The following is an 18,884-nucleotide window of genomic DNA, read 5'->3' on the forward strand; positions in this document are numbered from 1 at the left end:
AAAGTCTTCCTTTTTGCCGTTGGTTCACCCTCCAATGGCCGCCGCGGTAGGCGCGCTACTGCCGGCGCACCGCGCTGATCCGATGGCAGGAGCCAGGTGCTTCTCCTGGTCTCCCATGGGGTTCAGGGCCCAAGCACTTGGGCCATCCTCCACTGCACTCCCGGGCCACAGCAGAGAGCTGGCCTGGAAGAGGGGCAACCGGGATAGGATCGGTGCCCCGACCGGGACTAGAACCCAGTGTGCTGGTGCTGCAAGGCGGAGGATTAGCCTGTTGAGCCACGGCAACCGCTATGGTCATGCTCATTTTCAAAACACCTGACTTTAAATATCATCTCTAAAATGTGAGACACGTTAAATATTCTTTACTTGATATACATAAACCACAGTAAAATTCCTTTCCATAAGTAAAAGACAACAGTGTAGATACAGGAAATTCTAATTAGACTGACTTAACTAAGACCAGAAATATGAAGTATACATTTCTATCTATCCTCAGCTATTCCCTTTAACACGTAAAGAACACAAGCTGGAACACAAGTGATTCTTGCTCAGTTCTGAGACAGTGAAGAGATTTCCCCAATGTTTAAGTACAAATCCAATCTCCCAACAGGTTTTTGGTTGGTATTCACAATTTTTTTTTGGAATAAGTTGAACATTATTAGTAAAGTCCAATCATATAATTATAAGTGGAAAACAGTGAGGGCATTCACTGAACTGGAATTACTACCAAAATTTCAATATACCCAATCATATTTGTTTAACCACACATGACAATCTTACTTAAATCAAGACTGTTGAACAAAAATATTCCGTCAGACAGTCATGATCTAAATTCTGGTAGGTGAGAATTAAATTATGGTGCACATCAAAAAGGCAGGAGACATTTTTGTTTTGTAGTAAATAAAGCAGTGGCCAACTATTTCTCATCTATAAATTTTTTGAGATAAGATGTCAAGTCTACCCTTTCATTATTCTTCTTAATGCCAAAGAAGATCATATTGGTTTCAGGAATGTATTTCTTGGGATTCTCCATACATTCCATCAAAATGTCTTCTCCCCGGGGGATGCCTTTGTTCACACTGGCATCTGTGTAAGAGAATTCAGTGGCCTGAACACGTCTTCTGTCCACAGACCACAGAGATTAGACCAGCCTTGTGCTTACCCTCATTTTCCAAAGTGTAGACATAGGCACATTTCTGAACAAAAAAATTTGCCTTTCTCAATATCACCCAATTTAAATTTGCTATTTTGTTGCTCATGCTTCAAAGGTCTGCACTGGGAAGATAGATGTCCTGGTCTTTAATGCACACTTAAAATTATTTCTCCATCAGCTTATCTTCTGTATATAATAGAAAACTACACACAAAAGTTATTCTTTGGTGAAAAATATGCTAAACAAATGCAATCCTATATCCCACAACAAAGACTTTCATTGAGTTTTATGAAATCTATAATATCTACTATTTAAAGTATACTTTACAAAGAGAAATGATGGTATGGTTGTAGGTAGTCTTTATCTCATAACATATTGCATCTCTTTCTTATTCCTCTAAAGGTAATTCTGAATTGAATTTTATTTAATTTTTATAATTCCCTGGCTTTTCTTTATTGTTGAATTATATATGAAGACATTTCCAAATAACATTAATTTTGCATTTTTAAAAATATATGTCAAAAATAAAAAATATGTAAATTGGTTTATTCAGTATATATCTCTCTGTGACTTTTTTAAATTTAAATTCAGTCTTAATTTGAACTTTATCCCTCTTGATATATATAGTGATACTCAGCTTGTTTTCATCTCTGAACAGTTTTCCCTGAAGGAATATAGAACATTTTACTTATTCATTCTACTGTCAAGAGACAAAGAACATTTTTTCTAGTATTAAAAATTCTGCTAAAGTAATCCTTCTATAAATATTCTAATGTATATGAACAAAAGATTCTTTATATTATGTATGTGGAATGGATGTACTTGGGTGCAAGATATTTTATATTTATATGCCCACTACAACTATATTTCTCTTGATTTTATTGATTTTCACCATTCTATTACTTCTTATTTAATTATCTTCTGACTAAATATTTTATTGTACATTTTATTATACATTTTTGCAGTATATTCTTTATTTTTCTTTTCTGACTCCTTAAATTTTGTTCATAAATGATGAGCACATTAAGCCTCTACATTGGTGAGTTTTGCATCCACAGATCCAAGCAACGACAGACTGAAAATCTTTTAAAAAAATATGTCATACTGAACACACACAGATTTTTCATTATACTTTTCATTCTATTATTTTCATTAATCCCTACACATAGTGGTGGAGCAAGTTGTAGTAATTATTAAAGGCAATTTGGAGATGATGGAAAGTACATGGGAGGATGTGCACAGGTCATATGCAAAAAGGGTTTTGATTAAGGTATAAGATAGGGGTCTTGCTTCATGCTTCTGCATGTGGAAATCTAGTTTCCCAGCACCATTTATTGAATAGACCACCCTTGCTCCAGGAATTGGTTTTAGATTCTTGATCAAATATAAGTTGGCTGTAGATGTTGGGATTGATTTCTGGTGTTTCTATCCGGTTCCATTGGTCTATCCATCTGTTTCTGTACCAGTACCATGCTGTTTTGATTACAATTCCCCTGTAGTATGTCCTTAAATCTGGTATTGTGATGCCTCAGGCTTTGTTTTTGTTGTACAAGGTTGCTTTAGCCATTTGAGGTCTCCTGTGCCTCCGTATGAATTTCAGCATCATTTTTTCCAGATCTGAGAAAAATGTCTTTAGTATTTGATTGATATTGCATTGGGAGAATGGACATTTTGATGATATTGATTCTTCCAATCCATGAGCATGGACGATTTTTCCATTTTTTGGTATCCTCTTCTATTTCTTTCTTTAAGATTTTGTAATTCTCATAATAGAGATCTCTAATGTCCTTGGTTAAGTTTATTCCAAGGTATTTGATTGTTTTTGAAGCTATTGTGAATGGGATTGATCTTAGAAGTTCTTTCTCAGCCGTGGCAAATACTTGGGCCATCTCCTCCACTTTCCCATGTGCATTAGCATGGTGCTGGATCAGAAGCAGTTCAAACAAAACATAAACCAGAGTCTACATGGAATGCCGGCTTTGAAGCTGGTGACTTAACTATGAGGTCAGCCAGACTTCTTTTCTAATATAATGTTGTCAAGCTGTTAAATGTTTTTTAGACACTAGAGTAGCTATATGCTACAAATGTTGATGTGTGGAATTTATGTTTTCACTTATTCATAAGTGTTTTCACTTTACAAGTTAATTTTAAGAATATTATATACAATTGTACTTCACAAATGTAATGGGAAATGCAATTAAAGGATAGCTGTTTTGGTGTAAAGGAAGAGAAAAATTTCCACAACTGATAACCAAATTATAAATATTCAATTTGTTCTGGTCAAGTTTTAGATTTTATGTGTAGGTTTACAAAGTGTTTCTAATTGTGTTTCAACATATTTGAATATTTCGCTTGCTATCCAGTTCCTCATATGATCACTTTTTGTCCCCACTGAGATTATGTAGAATTATCCTCAAAAATAAATGCGTACATATGTATTTATTTACTGTATGTTTTATTAATTCATATTTTATCCATTTAGCAATACTTCACTCTTGACAGCAGCCTTATACTATTATTGTGGGTATGAGTGCTAAGATGAAGTAGAATAAATCTTCCAACTTGGTCTTTAATTTTTTATTTGACTACTCTTTTTTTTTTTTTTTTTTGACAGGCACAGTGGACAGTGAGAGAGAGACAGAGAGAAAGATCTTCCTTTACTGTTGGTTCACCCTCCAATGGCCGCCACGGTTGGCGCACTGCAGCTGGCACACTGCGCTAATCCGAAGCCAGGAGCCAGGTGCTTCCCCTGGTCTCCTGTGTGGGTGCAGGGCCCAAGAACTTGGGCCATCCTCCACTGCACTCCTGGGCCACAGCAGAGAGCTGGCCTGGAAGAGGGGCAACCAGGACAGAATCCGGCCCCCCGACTGGGACTAGAACCTGGTGTGCCGGCGCCGCAAGGTGGAGGATTAGCCTAGTGAGCTGCGGCGCCAGCCTATTTGACTAATCTTGGTCATATTTCCTTATTACTGTATGTCAATTTCTTTCAAAAATCACAGAAAATTTAATGGTATAATTTTCAATATCTATATTAATTTGGGTACAAATTTCAAATTTCCACTCTTCCAACTCTAAAGTATGTAAGATTAGTAGTTATTTATTTTCCCTGAACATTTTAATGTTTTTAGTTTAGAAAGCATTCATATCTTTTATTAAACTCATTTTAGCATTATAATCTATTTATTCATTATTATCTCAAAGGCAGATAATGAGAGACACAAGAGAGAGATTGATCTTCCATTCTCTGGTTCACTCCTGAAATGCCCCAAATGCCCACCGTAGCCAGGGATCACTAAAGCTGATGCCAGGAGCCCAGAACCCAATTCCTGTCTCCAGCAACCCAGGTATTTGTGTTATCATCTGATGCCTTGCAGTCTGCAGATTAGCAGATAATTGTAGTTTGAAGCAGAACCCAAACCCAGATGCTGTAATATGGCATGCAGCTATTCCAAACAATGTCTTAACTGCTATTTAATATCTGTCTCTGTGTTTATATAATTTTGTGTTTATATAAAAGATTTCTTTTTGTTCTTTTAAATATTTATTTATTTATCTGAAAGGTAGAGTTACAGAGAGGCAGAGGCAGAGAGAAAGAGAGATAGAGAAAGAGAGAGAGGTCTTCCATCCAATGGTTCACTCTCCAATGACTGCATTGGCTGGAACTGTGTTGATCTGAAGCCAGGAGCCAGAAGCTTCTCTGGATCTTCCATATGGGTGCAGGGGCCCAAGGACTTGTACCATCTTCCACTGCTTTCCCAGGCCATAGCAGAGAGCTGGATCAGAAGTGGAGCAACTGGAACTGGAACTGGCACACATATGGGATGCCAGCACTGCAGGCGGCAGTTTTACCTGCTATGCCTCAGCGCCAGCCCCTGTAATTAATTTTTAACATTAACCCTATTCCCTAGATAAATTATTTATTCATTGTGTTTGTAGACTTCTGAAGATTTTCTGTTATACATGCCACCCATAAATAGAAAAATGTTTCATATTTCCTTTCAGAGATTAATGATTTTTATATAGTGCTTTTGCCATATAGTAGAAGTCCTTGACTTGAACATTCAATTTTCTTTTATTTTTTTTTTATTTGACAGGTAGAGTTACAGACAGTAAGAGAGAGAGAGAGAGACAGAGAGAAAGGTCTTCCTTCCATTGGTTCACCCCCTAAATGGCTGCCATGGCTGGTGCTGCACTGATCTGAAGCCAGAAGCCGGGTGCTTCTTCCTGGTCTCCCATGCAGTTGCAGGGGCCCAAGCACTTGGGCCATCCTCCACTGCCCTCACGGGCCACAGCAGAGAGCTGGACTGGAACAGGAGCAACTGGGACTAGAACCTGGCACCCATATGGGATACCGGTGCCACAGGCAGAGGATTAACCAAGCGAGCCATGGTGCCGGCCCCTGAACATTCAATTTTCTACCATGCATATGTAACTTGCCTGGGAATCCATGCCTTGTTTTCAAGGAAAATTCTGTATTTCGCCATTAAATATAGTGTTAGTTTTAAATTTTTGTTAGATATACCTTATATTGAGAAAGTTATTTTTAATTTTAGTTTATTAAAAATTTCATCATGAATTTTAAATGCTTTTTCTGTTTCCATTAATATGTTCAGTCATATTTATACCTTTCTAAATGTTAAATCCACTTTATTTTACTTGTATGATGAATCTCATTAGCTGCTTTTAATATTTTAAACCATTTTTGAATTCAGGTAACTAAACCTACTTGAAAACAAACTTTAATTCATATAACAATTTTGAGTATGCACCACACAGATCATGCTACAAGGAATATAACTGACAACAAGATTCTGGTACATGACTTTTAAATCCATTGTAGTGCTGTGCCATATCTATGTCTCCAACAAGCTACTCCTTGTCAATGCCTAAAAACAGTGTAGTATTAGGATTAACCCTTCCTGGGAGTCAAGATGGTTTCTCATCATTGACCGTTGGCTAATATATTTGCAGACAACTTTGTCACAAATCTGCCTTAGAATTCATGGTAGGCTAACATGACTCCTGCCAACCTTCTTGTCCCTCTACATTGAGTTTGGGTGCACATCATTGTCTATTCTCCAGCCTTTCTTTGGCACTTTTCCTCATTTTTCTTTCACTTAAGCATTCTCTTAACAGCATATTTACATGTTTAATCCTGTTTTTGCATCTGCTTCTCCAGGAAACTGGAAGAACCCAATTAAAAAAAAAAAACTACTTGATTTTATTAGTTAATATTTTGTGAAGGAATTTTCATCTATATTTATTATCAGTATTTTTCAAAACTTTCTTGGTTTATATTATCTTTGCCTACATTTCATTAAAGTGTGATGTTGACCTCCAAAAATTGATTTGGTATTGTTTTGCTCTTCACTTTTAGAAAAAGAAGTGTAACATTGAAAATATTTCCTTTTTTTTTTTAGATTGATTTATTTATTTGAAAATCAGAGTTATACAGAGTAAGAGAGATACAGAGTGAGAGAGAGAAAGAGAGAGAGAAAAAGAGTGGTTTTCCATCCACTGGTTCACTGCCCACATGCCCACAATGCCTGAGGTCCTGCCAGGTCAAAACCAGGAGTGAGGAGCTTCTTTTTGGGTCACCCATATGAGTTGATGGGGTCCAAACACTTGGACTATCTACCACTGCTTTCTGTAGGCCATTAGCAGGGAAATTGATCGGAAGTGGTAATACAGGAGCTGAGACACAAACCAAGGACCATCCAGGGTATCAGCACTGCAGGTAGCGGCTTTATCTGCTGTGCCACATGGTGTCCCTGAAAATATTTTTTCCTCTAATATTTAATTGATTCATTAGTGACAAAATCCAGGTGTGTTTGTATTTCGTTTATGTGTGTGAGAAGTGATTTTGTGATCTTTTTAGTTAATAAATGTAGAGCTATTCAGATTTTCTCATTCTGTTAATTTTGGTAAACTTTTTTTTTTTAAATCTGAATTTTGGTAAACTTTATTTTGTAAGAATTTGTCTTTCATCTACATTTTTGAATCTGTTTACACAAAGTCATTTATTATCCTCATCTTCAGTTTAATGTCTATTGAATGATGGCTCATCTGTGTTTTTTCATTGCAAGCGTTATTTTAATCTCACTTTCTTGCCTTCATTCCTGATCAATTTGTATGGGAGGTTTTTTTTTTTTTTTTTGAAAGAACACATTTATATTCTGGATTCCATGAATTATTTTTTATGATTTTTACTTTGATCTTCCATTCATTCATTTTCTAACTTTTTAAGATACAGTATTATTCCATTGTATTTACAATTTTATTTTTCATGTTCTTGTTTGAGAGAATTTTTAGGCAATGCTTTAGTTGAATATCTTATATGTTATATTTACATTAACTATTGTGAAAGATTATATACTTACTTGAAAGTCTGAGTGATGGGGGAGGGAAGAAGGGTGAGAGAGAGAGTGAAAGTATCTTTCATTCACTGGTTCACTGTTCAAATGGCTGCAATAGCTAGAGCCTGGGGAGATTACTGATGCCATAAACAAGAGTGTCAAATTGTTAAGTCAATAACAGGAGTCACTGTGTACTTACTTCTCATGTGGGATCTGTCCTTAATGTGTTGTCCAATGTGAAGTAATGCTATAACTAGTACTGAAACAGTATTTTACACTTTATGTTCTGTGTGGGTGCAAACTGATGAAATCTTTACTTAATATATACTAAACTGATCTTCTGTATATAAAGAGAACTGAAAATGAATCTTGATGTGAATAGAATAGGAGAGGGGACTGAATAGGAAGGAATGTAGCCAGGACTGAAAACAGCACTCCAATACACAATGCAGGTGTACCAGACACTTAACGTGGTGTGACACAATGTCTGCCCCTACATTGCTACATTATTTGAATCATTTTTAGTTTCAAATATTCTTAGTTTCTCAGTTTATCTGTTCTATAATTGATGAATAATCTCGACTGCACTGTGTCTTTGTGTATATATACATACATATACACATACATAAACACACAAATATACATATCTTAGTCAGAAGCATAATTTTCAATAATTTTATGTATACAGAGACTCTCCTGTAACCTAAAATATTTTCTATTTTGGTGAGAATCCCATATGCTTTCTTTTATTTTTTAAAATTTACTTATTTATTTGAAAGAGTTACACACAGAGAAAAGGAGAGGCAGAGTGAGTGAAACAGAGAGAGACAGAGGTCTTTCATCTGCTGCTTCACTCTCCAATTGGCTGCAATAGCTGGAGCTGCACCAATCCAAAGGTAAGAGCCAGGAATCTCTTCCTGGTCTCCCGGTGAGTGCAGAGGCCCAAGGACCTGGGACATCTTCTACAGTTTTGCCAGGCCGTAGCAGAGAGCTGGATTGGAAGTGGAGCAGCCTGGACTAGAATTGGCACCCATAAGTGATGCAAGCATTGCAGGAAGCAGCTGTACCCGCTAGGCCATAGTGCCACCCTGCCTCCATTTGCTTTCTTTTTTTTTTTTTTTTAACGTTTGACAGGCAGAGTGGACAGTGAGAGAGAGAGACAGAGAGAAAGGTCTTCCTTCGCCGTTGGTTCACCCTCCAATGGCCGCTGCGGCCGGCACATTGCGCTGATCCGAAGCCAGGAGCCAGGTGCTTCTCCTGGTCTCCCATGGGGTGCAGGGCCCAAGCACTTGGGCCATCCTCCACTGCACTCCCTGGCCACAGCAGAGAGCTGGCCTGGAAGAGGGGCAACCGGGATAGAATCCGGCCCCCCGACCGGGACTAGAACCCTGTGTGCTGGCGCCGCAAGGCGGAGGATTAGCCTGTTGAGCCACGGCACCGGCCATCCCCTCCATTTGCTTTCAAAAATAATGTATGTTCTGCATTTCTTGAGCATGGTGTTGCATAAGTTATATTCAAAGCTGGGTGATATTTGGTTTAGTTTGTATCATTTCTGGCATTATTTGTATCTTTACTGGTTTTGCTATTTTTTTAAAAATTTTTTTGACATTGTAAGTTACTATTATACAATCATTGAAGAATTGTCTACTCTCCTATTTAATGGACGTTTTGAAGACCCCTTTCATACATTTTAATTTATTTATTGGCTTTCTAGAAAAACTTTTTTTTTTACATTATTTGTTGCTTTTGTCTTACACATAAATCCTTTAAACATTCTGACTAGAGTGCCTACTGTGTTCTTGTTTAAAAAAAATACAAAAGGAAACTTGCAAACGTATCTAACCATGGATTTCATTACCTACATAATTTCATGTCATATTTTTCATCTATATTATATCAGCACCCATTATACTTTGCATTAAACAGCCATGGCATAGCTTTTTTTTTTTAATTAAAGGAAATATACAGTCTTCCTATATTTACTTTGATATTTGTTAAAGCCCTATTATTTTCTTTTTTTAATTTAATTTAGTAAATATAATATCCAAAGTACAGTTTATAGATTAAAATGGCTCCCCGCCCCCGATTAATTCCCTCCCACCTGCACCCCTCCCATCTCCCACTCCCTCTCCCATTCCATTTACATCAAGATTTATGTCCAATTATCTTTATATACAGAAGATCAATTTAGTATATATTAAGTAATAATTTCAACAGTTTGCACCCACACAGAACATAAAGTGTAAAATACTGTTTCAGTACTAGTTATAGCATTACTTCACATTGGACAACACATTAAGGACAGAGATCCACATGAGACGTAAGTACACAGTGACTCCTGTTGTTGACTTAACAACTTGACACTCTTGTTTATGGCATCAGTAATCTCCCTAGGCTCTAGTCATGAGTTGCAAAGGCTATGGAAGCCTTTTGAGTTCGCTGACTTCGATCTTATTCAGACAAGGTCATAGTCAAAGTGGAAGTTCTCTCCTCCCTTCAGAGAAAGGAACCTCCTTCTTTGATGGCCCGTTCTTTCTACTGGGATCTCACTTGCAGAGATCTTTCATTTAGTTGTTGTTGTTGTTGTTGTTTTCTTTTTTTTTTCTTTTTTTTACCAGAGTTTCTTGGCTTTCCATGCCTAAGATACTCTCATAGGCTCTTCAGCCATATCCGAATGCCTTAAGGGCTGATTCTGAGGCCAGAGTGCTATTTAGGACATCTGCCATTCTATGAGTCTGCTGTGTATCCCATTTCCAATGTTGGATCGTTCTCTCCCTTTTTGATTCTATCAGTTAGTATTAGCACACTAGTTTTGCTTGTGTGATCCCTTTGGCTCTTAGACCTATCAGTGTGATCAACTGTGAACTGAAATTGATCACTTGGACTAGTTAGGTGGCATTGGTACATGCCACCTTGATGGGATTGTATTGGAATCCATTGGCGCATTTCTAACTCTACCATTGGGGTAGGTCGGATTGAGCATGTCTCAAATTGTACATCTCTTCCCTCTCTTATTCCCACTCTTATATTTCACAGGGATGACATTTCAGTTAAATTTAAACACCTAAGAATTAATGTATGTTAATTACAGAGTTCAACCGATAGTACTAACTATAACAAAAAAAAAAATACTGTCAGGACAAGGGCTGATCAAATCACTGTTTCTCATAGTGTCCATTTCACTTCAACAGGTTTCCTTTTTTTTGCTTGGTTAGTTGTCACCAATCAGGGAAAACATATGATATTTGTCCCTTTGGAACTGATTTAATTCACTCAGCATGATGTTTTCCAGATTCCTCCATCTTGTTGCAAATGACTGGATTTCATTGTTTTTGACTGCTGTATAATATTCTATAGAGTACATGTTCCATAATTTCTTTATCCAGTCTACTGCTGATGGGCATTTGGGTTGATTCCAGGTCTTAGCTATTGTGAATTGAGCTGCAATAAACAGATTTTTGTTTGCCCAATCAATTTCCTTTGGGTAACTTCCAAGGAGTGGGATGGATGGGTTGTATGGTAGGGTTATGTTCAGGTTTCTGAGGAATCTCCAGACTGACTTCCATAGTGGCTTAACCAGTTTGCATTCCCACCAACAGTGGGTTAGTGTCCGTTTTCCCCCACATCATCGCCAGTATCTATTGTTGGTAGATTTCTGCATGTGAGCCATTCTAACCGGGGTGAAACCTCATTGTGGTTTTGATTTGCATTTCCCTGGTAGCTAGTGATCTTCAACACTTTTTTCATGTGTCTGTTGGTCATTTGGATTTCCTCTTTTGAAAAATGTTTGCTGAGGTCCTTGGCCCATCTCTTCAGTGGGTTGTTTGTTTTGTTGTTGTGGAGTTTCTTGATCTCTTTGTAGATTTTGGTTATTAACTGTTTATCTGTTGCATAGCTTGCAAATATTTTTTCCCATTCTGTCAGTTGCCTCTTCAGTTTCCTGACTGTTTATTTGCAGTACAGAAACTTCTCAATTTGATGCAATCTCAAGTGTTAATTTTGGCTTTTTCGGGCTTTCCTTCTGGGGTATTTTCCAAGAAGTCTTTGCCAGTGCCTATATCTGGCAGAGTTTCTCCAATATTCTCTAACAATTTGATGGTTTTGGGTTGTATATTTAGGTCTTTAATCCATGTTGAGTGGATTTTTGTGTAAGGTGAAAGGTAGTTTTCTTGCTTCATGCTTCTGTACATGAAAATCCAGTTTCCCAGCAACATTTATTGAATAGACTGTCCTTACTCTAAGGATTGGCTTTGGATTCTTGATCAAATATAATTTGGCTGTAGATGTTGGGATTGATTTCTGGTGCTTCTATTCAGTTCCATTGGTCTATCCATCTGTTTCTGTACCAGTACCATGCTGTTTTGATTACAACTCCCCTGTAGTATGTCCTGAAATCTGGTATTGTGATGCCTCAGGCTTTGTTTTTGTGGTATAAGATTGCTTTAGCTAGTCTATGACTCCTGTGTCTCCATATGAATTTCAGCATCATTTTTTCCAGATCTGAGAAGAATGTCTTTGGTATTTTGATTGGTATCATATTGAATCTATAAATTGCTTTTGGGAGAATGGACATTTTGATGATATTGATTCTTCCAATCCATGAGCATGGAAGATTTTTCCATTTTTTGGTAACTTCTTCTATTTCTTTCTTTAAGATTTTGTAATTCTCATAATAGAGATCTCTAATGTCCTTGGTTAAGTTTATTCCAAGGTATTTGATTGTTTTTGAAGCTATTGTGAATGGGATTGATCTTAGAAGTTCTTTCTCAGCCATTGCATTGCCTGTGTATACAAAGGCTGTTGATTTTTGATCCTGCTACTTTGCCAAACACTTCTATGAGTTCTAGTAATCTCTTAGTGGAGTTCTTTGGGTCCCCTAAGTAAAGAATCATATCATCTGCAAAGAGGGATAGTTTGACTTCTTCCTTCCCAATTTATATCCCTTTAATTTCTTTTTCTTGCCTAATGGCTTTGGCTAAAACTTCCAGAACTATATTGAATAGCAGTGGTGAGAGTGGGCATCCCTGTCTGGTACCAGATCTCAGCAGAAATGCTTCCAAGTTTTCCCCATTCAATAGGATGTTGGCCGTGGGTTTTTCATAAATTGCTTTGATTGTATTGAGGAATGTTCCATCCATACCCAGTTTGCTTAGAGTTTTGATCATGAAAGGGTGTTGTATTTTATCAAATGCTTTCTCTGCAACTATTGAGAGAATCATATGTGTTTTCTTCCGCAGTCTGTTAATGTGGTGTGTCACGTTGATTGTTTTGCGAACATTCAACCATCCCTGCATACCAGGGATAAATCCCACTTGGTCTAGGTGGATGATCTTTCTGATGTGATGTTGCATTCTATTGGCCAGAATTTTATTGAGGATTTTTGCATCTATGTTCATCAGGGATATTGGTCTATAATTCTCTTTCACTGCTGCATCTTTTTCTGGCTTAGGGATTCAGGTGATGCTGGCTTCCTAGAAATAATTTGGGAGGATTCCCTCTTTTTCTATTGTTTTGAATAGTTTGAGAAGAATTGGATTTAGTACTTCTTTAAATGTCTGGTAGAATTCAGCAGTGAATCCATCTGGTCCTGGGCTTTTCTTTGTTGGGAGGGCCTTTATTACTGTTTCAATTTCTGTCTCAGTTATGGTTCTGTTTAGGTTTTCTATGTCTTCCTGGTTCAATTTAGGTATGTTGCATGTGTCCAGGAATCTATCCATTTCTGATAGATTTCCCTGTTTGCTGGCATACAAGTCCTTGTAGTAATTTCTGATGACTCTTTTTATTTCTGTGGTGTCTGTTGTTATGTTTCCTTTTTCATCTCTGATTTTATTGATTTGGGTCTTTTCTCTTCTTTTTTTAGTTAGTTGGGCCAATGGGGTGTAAATTTTGTTTATTTTTTTTCAAAAAGTCTGCTCTAAGTTTGGCTGATTTCTTGCAATTTTTTTTTATTCAATTCTATTGATTTCTTCTCTGATTTTAATTATTTTTCTTCTCCTACTAGATTTGGATCTGGTTTGCTGCATTTTTTCTAGATCCTTGAGATGCATTGAAAGCTCATTTATTTGATGCCTTTCCAATTTCTTGATGTAGGCACCTATTGCTATAAACTTTGCTCTTAACACTGCTTTTGCTGTATACCATAAGTTTTGGTATGTTGTGCTGTTATCCTCATTTACTTCCAGAAAGTTTGTGATTTCTCTTTTGATATCTTCTATGACCCAGTGTTCATTCAGGAGCATGTTGTTTAATCTCCATGTTTTTGTATATGCTCTAGGCATTCCTGAGTTGCTAATTCCCAACTTCATTCCACTATGGTCTGAGATGCTGCATCATATGATTCTAATTCTTTTGAATTTGCTGAGACTTGCTTTATGGCCTAGTATGAGGTCAGTCCTAGAGTAGGTTCCATGTACTGCTGAGAAGAATGTAAATGCTTTATGTGTAGGATGAAAAGTTCTGTAGATATCTGTTAGATCCATTTGGGCTATAGTGTAGTTTAAATCTACTGTTGCCTTGTTGATCTTCTGTCCTGTTGATCTGTCTATTTCTGAGAGTGGAGTATTGAAGTCCCCCAGTACTATTGTATTAGAGGCTAAGTCTCCCTTAAAGTCCCTTAACAAGTCTTTTAAATAAACCAGTGCCGTATAATTAGGTGCATATACATTGATAATCATTATATCTTCCTGTTGAATGGATCCCTTAATCATTAAATAGTGCCCCTCTTTGTCTCTCCTAACAGTTTTTGTGTTAAAGTTTATTTTGTCTGATATTAAGATATAGCATGTTGGCATGGTATATCTTTTTCCAGCCTTTCACTCTCAATCTGCATACATCTTTGTTGGAAGGATGTGTTTCTTGTAAGCAGCAAATAGATGGGTTTTGTACCTTAATCATTCAGCCAATCTGTGCCTTTTCACTGGAGAGTTGAGGCCATTAACATTCAATGTGACTATTGATAAGTAGTAACTTTGCCCTGCCATTTCCCAAAGATATTTTCTAATATATGCTTTGAACTTCCGGTGATCTTTTGCTGTGAGGTTTCCTTCCTTTATCTTCTTTCATATTGATGACTGTGTTTCTGTGTTTCTGTGTGTAACACATCTTTAAGCATCTTTTGCAGGGCAGGAGAAGTGGCGACAAATTCTTTCAATTTCTGTTTGCTAAGAAAGGTCTTCATTTCACCTTCATTCACAAATGAGAGCTTTGCAGGATATAATATTTTGGGCTGGCAGTTTTTCTCTCTTAGTACATGGGCTACATCTCGCCATTCCCTCCTAGCCTATATGGTTTGTGATGAGAAGTCTGCTATGAGTCCAATTGGGGATCTTCTTAGAGTAATCTGACAATTCTCTCTTGCACATTTTGAATCTTTTCTTTATGTTTCACTGTGGTGAGTTAAATTAGAACATGTCATGGTAAGATCTCTTTTGGTCATGTTACCGGGGGTTCTAAGAGCTTCCTGTACTAGGATGTCTTTGTCCTTCTCCAAACCTGGGAAGTTCTCTGCAAGTATCTCACTAAAAAGGCCTTCTAATCCTTTCTCTCTCTCCATGCCTTCAGGAACTCCTAGAACCCGAATGTTGGGTTTTTTAATAGTATCCTGTAGATGCCCAACAACAGTTTTTAGATTTCTAATTTCCTCTTCTTTTCTTTGGCTTGACTGTATACTTTCCTGTGCTCTGTCTTCTAAGTCCAATATTATCTCTTCTGCTTCACTGACTCTGTTTTTCAGGCTCTCTGATGTGTTTGTCATTTGATCTATTGAGTTCTTCTTTTCTTTTTGATTTCTCTTCACTATCACACTTTCCTGTTCTACTAGTTTCTGTATTTCCTTTTGATTCCTCCTTAATATTTCATTTTCTCAAAGGAGATTTTCTATCCTGTCCAGTAAGGATTTCCGTAGCTCAAGCATTTGTTTTTGAAAACTTCTAAATGTTCTTATAAAATTTTTGAAATCCATATCTTGCATTTCTTCCATCTCACCATCTTCATAATCTTGGCTTGGAGTGTGTTGTTCAATTGGGAGTGTCATAGTGTCTTCCTTGTTCTTGTTTTCTCAGTTTCTGCATTTGTTGCTTGGCATTGTGGAGATATTCTTTGGATTCTTCTTCCCTTGCTGTGGTGTTTTTTTTTTTTTTCTTTTTATACTATGACTGTATTAATGGACTGTCTGCTCTTGATGGAGCCTTAGAGGCTTGAGATGGGTGTGGCCAGAGAGCTCTGTTTGGTTCCTCAGGCTTAAGGGTGTGCCAAAAGTGACATTCCCAGATTAGGTATGGTAAATCTCTCTCTCTCTCTCTCTCTCTCTCTCTCTCTCTTTCTTTCTTTGATTCAGAAGGGAAGTAATTCTGCACAGCTGAGTGGAATTGAAGGTAGTTGGCTTCCAATCTCTGGCTCCTGTGGGTATAACATTCACCTGCTCTTTTCCAAGGACCACACAGGGCTCAAATTCTCTTGCAGTCTCTCACTGGTTGCCAAGGTTACCTATTAGTTTCAATCCTTGAAATCTTATTTATATATTTAATGTACTTATATATACATATACATATATATTGGCATTTTATAACACTGATATGATTTAATGGTACCATTCAACTTTTCTTTAAAAATAATTTTATTGAGATGTAATTCTTATAATATACAATTTATCCTTTTAAAATGTATGTCTGAATGATTTCATAAATTCACAGAAATATTCAATCATCACTATTATCAACTTTAGAGCAGTTGTGTTACTACACAAAGAAACTGTGTATCCTTCAACCTCACTTCCAATGCTTTTTTCTTCTTAGTGGTGGGAAACCACAAATACCCAGTATATGAGCTTATTTTTTTTATTGTAGTAAGTACACTTAACATGAGATCTACTCTCCTAAAACATTTTTAATGCATAAAAAATACTGTCAAATACAGGCATAGTGATATCCAGAAGATCTCTAGAACTTTTTCATCTTTTATCACTGAAACTGGTAGAGAGATAGACTTCTGGCTTAGAAGACAGGGACCAAGGGGCACCTCCCCACCATGTGGAGATGAAAAGTCAAGCAACTGTGTTGATATTGATGTGTGGTCTTTTCAATCAAAGTTTTTCTGGGCTGTTTTAACTGACCTAGGTACCAAGTATTTTATGCAACTTGGGGAAAGTCTCATGAGTTTTCTGTTGTCATTAATGAGTCTCAGTTGAAGACTTAACTTTCATCCAGTTAACCAATCAAATCCATCACTTTTTAATGCCTTTTCCTGACCAAGCATGATTACTTCCCCTTTTATAGCCTGTACAAATCCCTAGATCATCAGCCCTCAATGGTTCCTTGCACAGGGACCACTTCTGTTGCTGCTGGGAGCTTACTCTTTCACTTTTGATTTTCTGCTACTTTTTTTTTCCCCAGTAAACTACTTCTGCTTTACATACTCTTTCATGTCTGTACTCCTATTCTTCACAGATGCAGGAAGGAAACTTGAGTGATTAATGTGGGGAAATTACGCACAGGAGGCAGTTCAAAGATGGTGCCTGCCTGCAGGGAAATTAGGCACACATGGCAATTTAAAGATGGCGCCCAAAGGAAGTAAGGTGGGAGGTATCCAAAGTCATTTACCACCAAAGCTGATTGGCCGTGCAGGATCAGGGGAGGTGCTGACAACTGATGATGAGCATACAGACATGTGGTTGGTCCTGTAGAAAATTGCCCCATAAAATCACCTTTTAAGTAATTGGTTGGTCCTTATGCCCTGCCCCAGTAATCCTGTGGTCTTGTGCTTTAAAAGGCTTTGCTATGTGTGCAATAAACCAAGTTCTTGCTTGCTTGACTTGACTTCCCACTGTGTCTGTCTCCGGGATCGGGAGGCTGGGGAACGGGCGAGCGGTGCACTTACCTTTCTTTAGACCCAGTCTATCCTCGTTTGGGTGGACTAAGACCCTGCAATTAAAATTGCAGACTCATGCAACATTCCTTGGTGGTTTCCCTGCTATCTTCAGAAGGGTGAGTGACATAGACTGGTTTTGCCTTTTCTCCCAAATATTCTGAACTTTTCCATATTTCTCTATCAATTAAAACCACTGGACTCTGTCAGCCAGTTAAAACTGATTTGCTCAGTTGCCAGTTTTAAAGACTCAGAAGGTGTACTTGCTTGGGTAGACCTGATTAACCCTCTCTGCCTTTTGGCATTGGGAATGTTAGTCTTGGTTTGCTTCAGTTTCTTTCTTTTTTTTTTTTTAAGATTTATATATTTATTTGAAAGGCAGAGAGAAAGAGAGAGGTCTTCCATCTGCTGGTTCACTCCCCAGTTGGACACAATGGCTGGAGTCGTGCAGATCTGAAGCCAGGAGCCAGGAGCTTCCTCCGTGTCTCCCACATGGGTGCAGGGACCCAAGAACTTGGGCCATTTTCTACTGCTTTCCCAGGCCATAGCAGAGAGCTGGATCAGAAATGGAGTAGCTGGGACTTGAACCGGCATCCATATGGTATGTCGGCACTGCAGCTGGCGGCTTTAACCACTACACCACAGCATTGGCCTCTCTGCTTCAGGTTCCTTTCCCAGATATGCATCCAATGCATAAGACTGGAATAAGGGCTTGGAGTAATTGAAGTCTTCTTGTCAGGGTGGCTCCCTGGTGTTGTCTAAAGGCTCCACAGTCATATCCAGGGTTCAACCACTCATTAAAATATTGGACTAAAAGCATCACTGCTCACTATGTCTACAAGGTAAGAAGGGTCTTAAAGAAACCTCTTCTAAGGACCCTGATGGGCTTCTGTTCACAGATAATAATTCCTTTGTTGAACATATTACCTGCTGGGATGGATATGCCATAGTCACCATAACTGACCATGAAAGCTCTCATCTCCCTTCTGGCATGAGTGCTCAATTATCAGAGCTGGTAGCAACCTGAATAAGGATAAAAGGGTAAATATTTGCGCTGTTTAAGTAAACCTACCTAGTTCTCCAATCTAATGTGGCCATTTGAAAAGAAAAGCGCTTCCTTACCAAAAGGTAAGAAAGGAATTTGGGAACTGGAAGGATATAGAATCAAGCCAAAGCCTCCTTTCAACTTCATAAATCCTCCCTTTCTGGGAGTCACAGAATTCTGACCCAGAGTGGGATATGCCAGTTACAGAGGACGCTTTTTGTTTGCTGGTATCCTCACCTTTGAGAGATCCATCTTAAATATCATTCTTTTTATATATAGAAGATCAGTTTAGTATATATTATGTAAAGAAAATGAATCTTGATGTGAATGGAAGGGGAGAGGGAGCGGGAAAGGGGAGGGTTGCGGGTGGGAGGGAAGTTATGGTGTGGGGGGGAAGCCATTGTAATCCATAAGCTGTACTTTGGAAATTTTTTTTTTAAGGGAAAGATTTTCTTGGGGGACACCCTAC

General features: G+C 37.8%; 1 pseudogene; it reads right to left on the reverse strand.

Annotated features, from left to right (window-relative positions):
* Positions 1–916: 916 nt before the first annotated feature.
* LOC133750930 (cytochrome c-like) lies at positions 917–18,318 on the reverse strand (annotated as a pseudogene).
* Between the last annotated feature and the right edge of the window lie 566 nt (positions 18,319–18,884).

Source organism: Lepus europaeus, chromosome 2 (genome assembly GCF_033115175.1).
Source record: "Lepus europaeus isolate LE1 chromosome 2, mLepTim1.pri, whole genome shotgun sequence".
Lineage (NCBI taxonomy): Eukaryota > Metazoa > Chordata > Mammalia > Lagomorpha > Leporidae > Lepus > Lepus europaeus.